This window comes from Anneissia japonica, unplaced genomic scaffold (assembly GCF_011630105.1).
Source record: "Anneissia japonica isolate Jap-2015-1 unplaced genomic scaffold, ASM1163010v1 scaffold2834_len698180_cov181, whole genome shotgun sequence".
NCBI lineage: Eukaryota > Metazoa > Echinodermata > Crinoidea > Comatulida > Comatulidae > Anneissia > Anneissia japonica.
In genome coordinates, this window is record NW_022704877.1 from 126,790 (window position 1) to 135,672 (window position 8,883).

At 36.3% G+C, this 8,883-nt stretch overlaps 1 pseudogene; it reads left to right on the forward strand.

The window, feature by feature from the left end:
* LOC117104824 overlaps window positions 1-2,428 on the forward strand; it is a 9,266-nt pseudogene extending 6,838 nt beyond the window's left edge.
* Window positions 2,429-8,883: the final 6,455 nt, after the last annotated feature.

An 8,883-nucleotide genomic window follows, 5' to 3' on the forward strand; every position in this document is an offset into this window, starting at 1 on the left:
TGTTTGAGATCATGCTTCTGATTTTGTGATCAATCTGCTTTGCATTGTATATAGGCCCTACGTTATTAAAACATGTTTAGTTCTCACTAAAATTGGCCTATTCTCTGTATTTATTTACACCTAGAGTACATAGGCCTACTGAAGGACTATACCAGTTCGAAAGTCATGTACCACTCTATGTTCTCTAACAACGGAGTTAACAGTTAATTTTCAATCTCCAGCAAATTTAAATATAGCATCCAAAATCCTCCTTTTTCGAATGTAAGGAAATAGATAGTACTTTATATTTGTTGGATCGATTGTAACTCCTGATTGTAGCAACCCCAAAACGAATGGCACTTCAGAAATACAGAACAGTATACCAAAACTTCTCTCAAATTTTATATCCTATCGCGTTGTTTGTGTTATAATTTAACTTCATTTATTTATTTTTTATTTTATTTTATTTTTTAAGCGTACAGGTTTGGAATATTTTTAAATCCTTAAGTTATATTATTTAAAGCTTTCTTTTTATTTTCAATTAAAAAAAAAGCGATCGTTAATATCGATCTTGGTACAATGTAAACCTGTAATCATATGACTACTTATACAGAATTTTACTATATTATAGGCCTAGACTAGGCCTCCTACTATAGTATAGAGGCCTAGTCCAAGACCTTGTTGCAACTCCCAGCCCACATAAGCCTAACCTATAATGCCAAGCATAGGGCTCGTAATCGCGGTACCCTGACCATTAAGAAGACGCACTGGGAAGCGTTGTTCACGGCATTGGACTGCGGCGAAAACTGATTCCCCCATCATTAATGGAACAGGCCCACCTCATGCTTGGCTGATTAGTTTTGATTTACATTTCGCAAGTCTAGTGCCATACGCAGCAAAAGTCCATTTCTAGTGTTGTTGTCAAATGCATTTCAAACCAGCCTGGTTTTTTATTTACGTTTTGGAATAGAATTTGGAGAGGGCATTTGATCATGTCAGACCTACGTTTTGAATTTGAATTACATTTTAAAGAAATTAGAATTACATTTTGAAAAAATTTGAACTACGTTTTGAAAAATTTGAACTTCATTTTGGGAACTAGATCTACATTTTGAGAAATTTACGCCTACGTTTTGATAAATTAGACATTGAATTTTGCAATTACATTTTGATTTTAACATGGACTTTTGCTGCGTATGGCACCCCATAGTAAACCTGTTGCTATTTTAGCTTGGAATATTGAATTCCAAGATAAATTATGTAAAAACAAGGAATTCCAAGATATGGATTTCATCAGAAAAATAAAATTTCAAGATAATTTATCTCACAGAGACGGAATTCCAAGACAGCTGTACCTGGAGAAGACAAAGATAGTTTACCTCGAAAAGGTAAATTATCTAAGAAAATAAGGAGTTCCAAGGTACTTTTTGTGCATCTTGGATTTATATGTTAAGAAACACTAAATAACAATTCAGTGGTATTGTTAATGCCAACATTTAAAGAAAACAACGCCGTCAGTGGTAGCATTTACACCAGAAGGCGAGAGACTTGTAGGAATGCCTGCTAAACTTCGAGCAGTAACACATTAAAAAAACACACTTTATGCTACACCCTGCTGTTGGACATGACTCCTCTGTCTGTAGGAATCAAATTTTTAGGTGGTGTTTTTACAAAGCTGATCAACAGAAACACAACTATCCCAACAAAAATGTCGCAGGTGTTCTCCACAGCAGCTGATGTGCAGACACACATAGAAATTAAAGTGCACCAGGGCAAGAGTGAAATGGCAGCAGACAACAAACTCCTTTGTCAATTCCAATTGGTTGGTCTTCCACCAGCTCCAAGAGTGGGTGGGGGGTGGGGGGTGGTCCTCAGATTGAAGTAAGTTTTGACATCGACGCCAATAGAATCGTTAGTGTCTCGGCTCAAGATAAGGAGACTGTCAATGAACAACACATTTTTATCCAATCATCTGGTGTGTTAAGTAAGGATGAGATTGGAAACATGGTAATGAATGCAGAGAAATGCTCTGAAGAGGACAAAAAGAGGAAGGAAAAAGTTGAAGTTGTTAACCAAGCTGAGAACATCATTCATGACAAAAAGTCTATTAGCTGGAAGAAATCAAAGAACAATTGCCAACAGAAGTGTGACAAACTGAAAGAAGAAATTCAAAAGTAAAAGACCTTTTCCAGAAAAAGGACTCGGAGGACTCCGAAAGCCTTAGACTGGCTTCCTAAGCTCTTCAACAAGCTTCATTAAAGAATTTTGAAATGGCCTACAACAGGATGACTTCAGAGAAAAGAACCAATCAGGAGGCGGCAGTGATGCAAGTAGCAAAGGAAGTAGTGAAACTAAGGATAGTAGCCAACAAGAAGAAAAGAAGGGAACTGAATTTGAAAAAAATATGTTGATCATGTTCTCTGGAGTGTTGAATATCCTCATGAACTGACCATATACAGTGCTTGTCGAGGAATCCCAAGAATATGTTTTCTTGTAGAAATTTGCTGTGAAGATGCATGTGGGCAAAAGAAACATACCCTTGAGCAGAGTCCAATGTATTACTGTGGTTTTTACGACAAGACTCTTCTCTTATTACTGAAATCCTATCATAAAACTACTTCAGAAGATTATTCTTCCTGGAAGCTTTGGTTCTGGCAGTGGCGGCTCTAGGATATACAGTAATTATGGGGGGAGGCTAAGATATCCGACTGAGGAGGGGGATAAGTATTTATAGGTGTAACTATAGTGTGCAGCGTTATCTGAGGGCCAAAGCCCCGAGCCGGGGGTGGGTATGGGAGGGGGTGTCCCCTCCCAAAACAAGATTTTTTAAACAAAATTGTTACTTCTAGATGGCCGAAAATGGCTAAAATGGCTTCAAGCTGACCGAGATATAGAAAAGCAAAAGCAAGTTGAAGAATAAAATGCTGGATAGACAGGACTTGGTAAAAAGAGCTTTCTAGCATTGTTTTGGGCGATTATGTTAATAGTTCTTCTGCAAACACTAACAGAAGATCTATGACTTACAGCAGAGAGTAATGAAAATGAAAACAGAGACATAGTTTTAGAACAATTGTTTGACCTAGTTTTTGACATCAAAGCAACAGTGCATGAATATGCCAAACACAGGGTTCACGGGACGCCGCCTTGTGCGTTTAGAACGATAGGTCTACTGTAGCAGCTGAGTTACCACGAAGGCACATGTTGTCCTATATGTACTCTTGTCAAGGACAACTACGAAATGACTCTTCAATCTGACCGAGATGCTGAAAAGCAAAAGCAAGTTGAAGAAGAAGATGCTGGATAGACAGGCCTTGGCAAGAAGAGCTTTGTGTGGCATTGTTTTGGGCGATTATGTTAATAGTTCTTCTGCAAACACTAACAGATGACCAACCTAAATGAAAACCTACATTCGAACTCCAGGGTTGTACCATGCAGTGGCGGCTCTAGGATATAATTTCTGGGGGTGGGGGGGTAAAAGATAGCTAACCTAAATGAAAATATATATTCGAACTCTAGGATCGTATTAGATACCTAAAATTTTGGACATGTTGAATCCCATTTTTTTTAACATGGTCAATCTAAAGACATAGAAGAAATATACCAAAGGTTTGAATAAAGTATATGCAGAATATGTAAACAGAATGAGAACGGAAACTACACCAATCAGTAATGAAATTGTATGTTATTATTATTATTATTATTATTATTATTATTATTATTATTATTATTATTATTATTATTATGATGTTGTAATGATGTTGTTTGTACTGTTCTTTGATTTTATTAAAGAGGGCCCCTGAATATCAGTTAACCTACTGGGCTAAACTGGAAGGGTTACCCTCTTTAAAGATGGTTGAAATAAAAAAAATAAAATAAATCTGTGACGAGCTAGCCTAGGCTGCATTGTTTAGGACCATTTCGGTGATGTATGGCACACTTCAATTCATTGAATACTAACGATTATCGTAATACTGATACTCTCTATTGATTGATTTTTTTTATTGTAGGCCTACTTTTATCTTTGTAAATGGGTTTTAATGTAGGCCTAGACGCTAGACGTAGGCCTAGGCTAGCTAGCTAGGCCGGCACTTCGATTTTTGGAAATTTTATTGCATTTTGTAATTTAAACTTGCCATTTTTATTGATTGATGATTTTTTTATTGTACTTAATTTATCTTTGTAAAAATAGGTTTTGATGTACAGCACTTTGATCTTTTTTTAAGGGTGCTATACCTATACAGTAAATGTTTTTTTAATAATAATAATAATTAATAAGTATAATATAATTATAAGAAATTTGTAAACCCTATGTTCATACTATTATCTTAAAGCCCCATTCCCAGCAAAATTTCAGTTCTAAAAAAAATCTGATTTTTATATATGTTATAAAAATTTATAAATATAATACAGAATTGCTAGTTTAACTGAATTTAGGCATTCCTTAACATGAAGAAAATGTAAAATAAGACTGAAATTTGAATTTTTTAATGCTTGATTTTGCAATAGGCACCGGAAACATTAGGCTCAACACTGCTAGGCTACAGTACTAGCCCTGAACTCGATTTAGGTGTTGTTATCAGACATAAAAACGGCCGACATGATATTTTCCGTTGCTAGTATTGACACTTGTGAAATATAATATTTCATTGGAATTATTTCAAATTTGTTAAAAAATTGATTCCGACCAAGATTTTGATAGTAACAAACATAACAGTGTGCGAGATGGGGAGTACAAAAACTAATCTTATTAGAGAGTGTACACTTTATTGATCGAGTATATATACACAAAAGCATCACAATCATCATTCCAGCGAATGCGATCTACACAACCTCTGAATAGGCCTATGCCTAGTAACGAAGTCGTCAATGCATGAATTTTTTTCTAAAAAAATTCTTTTTTTAGTAAAATTTTGCTGGGAATGGGGCTTTGGTTTAAAATATAATAAAAAACATATTGTGGGAAAGGCAAACAAACATGTTTTATTTGTGTAAATTCGAAAGGCTTGACTTTTTAAACGGTAATCTTAATATATATTAAACCAATACAGTATGCAGTAGTTATTTCGCACCTATTTCCTAGTGATTTTCCACGCAAATTTGAGCTAGTTTTTGAGGTATTATCCACGCTGGTACATTAAAATAATGTACAGTGTGACTCACTGGTAACTGATACAATAAGCCTATTTATTTTTAAGGTAAGGATAGTGTATATTTTAAAGACAAACAAAACACACTTAATATCCCGATTTTTTGGATGATAAATACAGATGGCATTCGGCTGCATTTGTGTATGTTTTGTACGAAACCTCACTTCCGAGTATACTACTGTAGTACAGGTGGTGTGGCTCACTAGCTGGCTTACTGCCACTGCACTGACACCTACAGTAACTATCTAGTGGTGGTTGGGCACATAATCAACGAATAAATTGTTACCATGTGTGGTGCCTTTTCATTTTGGTCTTTAGGAAAGGCCAGGAGATTGAAACAAGCAACAGAAGAAGCTCATGCAGAAATAGAAAGAAAGGGATACACAGTTTGCAGCTATACAACAGAAGAAAATCAAGCAAGTGCATTCATTCTTTCTCAACATACTCAGACTGTTACAGTATTTCTTCACTTTCAACAGATTTTTAGGAATACTGTACAGTAATAGCAATTCAAATAGGCCTATATTGTGTTAGCTGAATAATGTAATAAGGTTAAATTTATATGGCAAATAATTTATACACAGAACTGAAAAATATACTTATGGTACCTGTGGACTGAACATCTAAGATATATATGATCTAACTGTTCAAATAGATTTCCAAGAAATAGTAACTGGTGTAAAATTTCTATTTCGATCAATGTTGCACCCACCTAACCATCAATTTAAAAGCATTACAAAAACAATTGGTACAGTACATTATTTTTCCCCGTCATAGACACTCGTCATAGATGCTTACACTGGAAGATTATATATTTCTTTCAAATATGCATCAATGTGTTTATTTTTTAGTGGTCAGTCCCGGAGATTTATTTTCAAATCTAATACTGTATACCAGAGAAGTAGTTAGCAGCCAAGGACCTGTCTGGCAGCAGAGAACTAAAGTTCTATGGGAGTAAATGCTCCTAAAAGCCAACCAATTGAGTATAAAACTATATTTTATTGATATATACGTCTCCTATTTTGTTTCTTTACAGTACATGGGGTCAAAAGGAAGCCAGGCAGATGACATAGATAAACAAACAACACAGAAGATCTATGACTTACAACAGAGAGTAATGAAAATGAAAACAGAGACGTAGTTTTAGAACAATTGTTTGACCTAGTTTTTGACATCAAAGCAACAGTGCATGAATATGCCAAACACAGGGTTCACGGGACGCCGCCTTGTGCATTTAGAACGATAGGTCTACTGTAGCAGCTGAGTTACCACGAAGGCACATGTTGTCCTATATGTACTCTTGACAAGGACAACTACGAAATGACTCTTCAATCTGACCGAGATGCTGAAAAGCAAAAGCAAGTTGAAGAAGAAGATGCTGGATAGACAGGCCTTGGCAAGAAGAGCTTTGTGTGGCATTGTTTTGGGCGATTATGTTAATAGTTCTTCTGCAAACACTAACAGATGACCAACCTAAATGAAAACCTATATACGAACTCCAGGGTTGTACCATGCAGTGGCGGCTCTATGATATATTTTCTGGGGGTGGGGGCTAAGTTGTCCGACAGGGGGACTTGAGCTCGTATGCTCGAGCTGAGGGAAGGGGTTGAGAGGGGGTTCCCCTCCCAAATGAGATTTTTTAAAAAGAATAGCAACATCTGGATGACCGGAAATGGCACTCTCAGACTGTGACAGATATGTGTTGGCTTGGTGTGGGCCTATTTTTATATGTTTTATGGTCTGACTGCCTGACGAGCTCTGTTCGGCAGGGGGGGGGGGCCTTGACCTGTCAGGTGGGGGACTTAAACCCCCTGTCCCCAGCTGGCGCTGCCACTGTGTAGGCCTACCAGATACCGAAATGCAGGACAAGATGAACCCTATCTTCTTAACATGGTCAATCTAAAGACCTAGAAGAAATATACCAAAGGTTTGAGTAAGGTATGTGAAGAAAATGTAAAGAGAAATGTGAGAAATGAAAACGGAAACTACATCAAATGTATCAGTAATGAAATCCGTGACGAGCAGGGTGATCGAGATGAGTGTTGTGAATTTGACATTGAAGAAAATGTTGGAGATGCATACAGACTAATAAATGTTAGATATGATGAGGGGAAACCTTGTATTCTTGTTGGTTTGAGTAGGGAATGCACCTCAAACTACGGAAGAGGCTGATCCCATGCAATACTGAGAAACAATTGGATCAGGACGATCACAAAAAACCAATTGAAGCACGTTTTGAGAAAATACCAATTGTGAAGACAATTTAGAAAAAAAAAATATGTATGCCCATATGTAGTCATGATGTGCCTTTATATGGTCATGATGACATTACATTAAGTTTAAGCATGTCACTTGATTAAATTTTTTCAAGTAAAATTTGATCTGGACAGGACAGGGCTTAACAACTATGAAGGTTCAAAAAAGTTTTAATGCTTTTTAGAAAGGCTTTATTAAAACAAGATACATTCATTTTTTTTCGTAAAGATTGTGAGACAAGAGAGTTAGACCAGAAGCTTCGGGCCAGATATTCAAAAAGGTTCATGTCAGTATACGCATTGGCGCTTTGCCACGTACCCGACTGGGCTCTGCCGGCCGAGACCGTGCCTCCTAGGGCCAGGTACATAAAAGCTCTTTGTTACGCCACTGCATAAGGCACCTAAGCCACTATTATAAAAAGTAAATGTCTAAGTCTAAAATCACTACATTTGTGCCAGATAGTTAAATAATCTGAGTAGGCCTTGCCCCTGAACAAATTCCTTGGTGCGAAGTTTTGATTCTGCAAGAAGTTTAATGAAGTTTAAATTAATACAGGATTATGATCATGGATTTTGTTCACAATACAGAAAAGAACAAAGCAATTAATGGATATCCACAAGAAACATAACCATGGAGGAAATAGGTCCCTTCATGACATAACTAAATTAAAAAAAAATGTAATAGTTAATTCCAGCTAATAACAAGTTATAAAACTTTTGAGCAGGAAATGGTAGTGCTCAGATTGAGATAAAGAAATTCATTTATCATGGGTTTTTCAGACAAGGGAGAAGTGACCAGATTTTCAGGCCAGACCTTAAATCCACTATGCGGTCGTTCCGAGGCAAAACAACGTAACTGACATTTTTGTCGATTTTGAGATAATATAATTTGGGAGCATATTAAATACTTCTGATTTACCTGTAAAAATTTCAGGTCTCATTAATGAGTCGTTGGGGGAGTAGCACCGCCTATTTTTAAGCACAAACCTTAAGATCTAGTGAATTCCCGAGGTAAAACAACGTAACTGCAAGATTACGGGGAAAATCAACGTAGATACGTTGTTTTGCCTTAGAATGGGATTTAAAAATTGGTTTTAGCTGATGGAGTTTTGTAAGGCAAAATCAGCTGGTTTAATGGTGTTTTCTTATGAATAATCAATAACAGCGACGTATGAACAAGCTAGATAATACATGTGATTTCCCAAATCCAAAATACTGAGCCTGATATGTTTCCAAAGCAAATATCATTGAAACAAACAAACAGTGGTAATTAAAATTGTACACATAAACGCAATGTCTATAGATATACAATTAGAAATACAAATATCATTGAAACAAACAAACAGTGGTAATTAAAATTGTACACATAAACGCAATGTCTATAGATATACAATTCTGCAGAATTTTAAAAGGGTACGACAATTTCGGGGACAATTTGCCAAGTTCCAAACATGCAAACTTTAACTGCCACCGACATTTAGCAGAAAAGATACAGTCTCTAC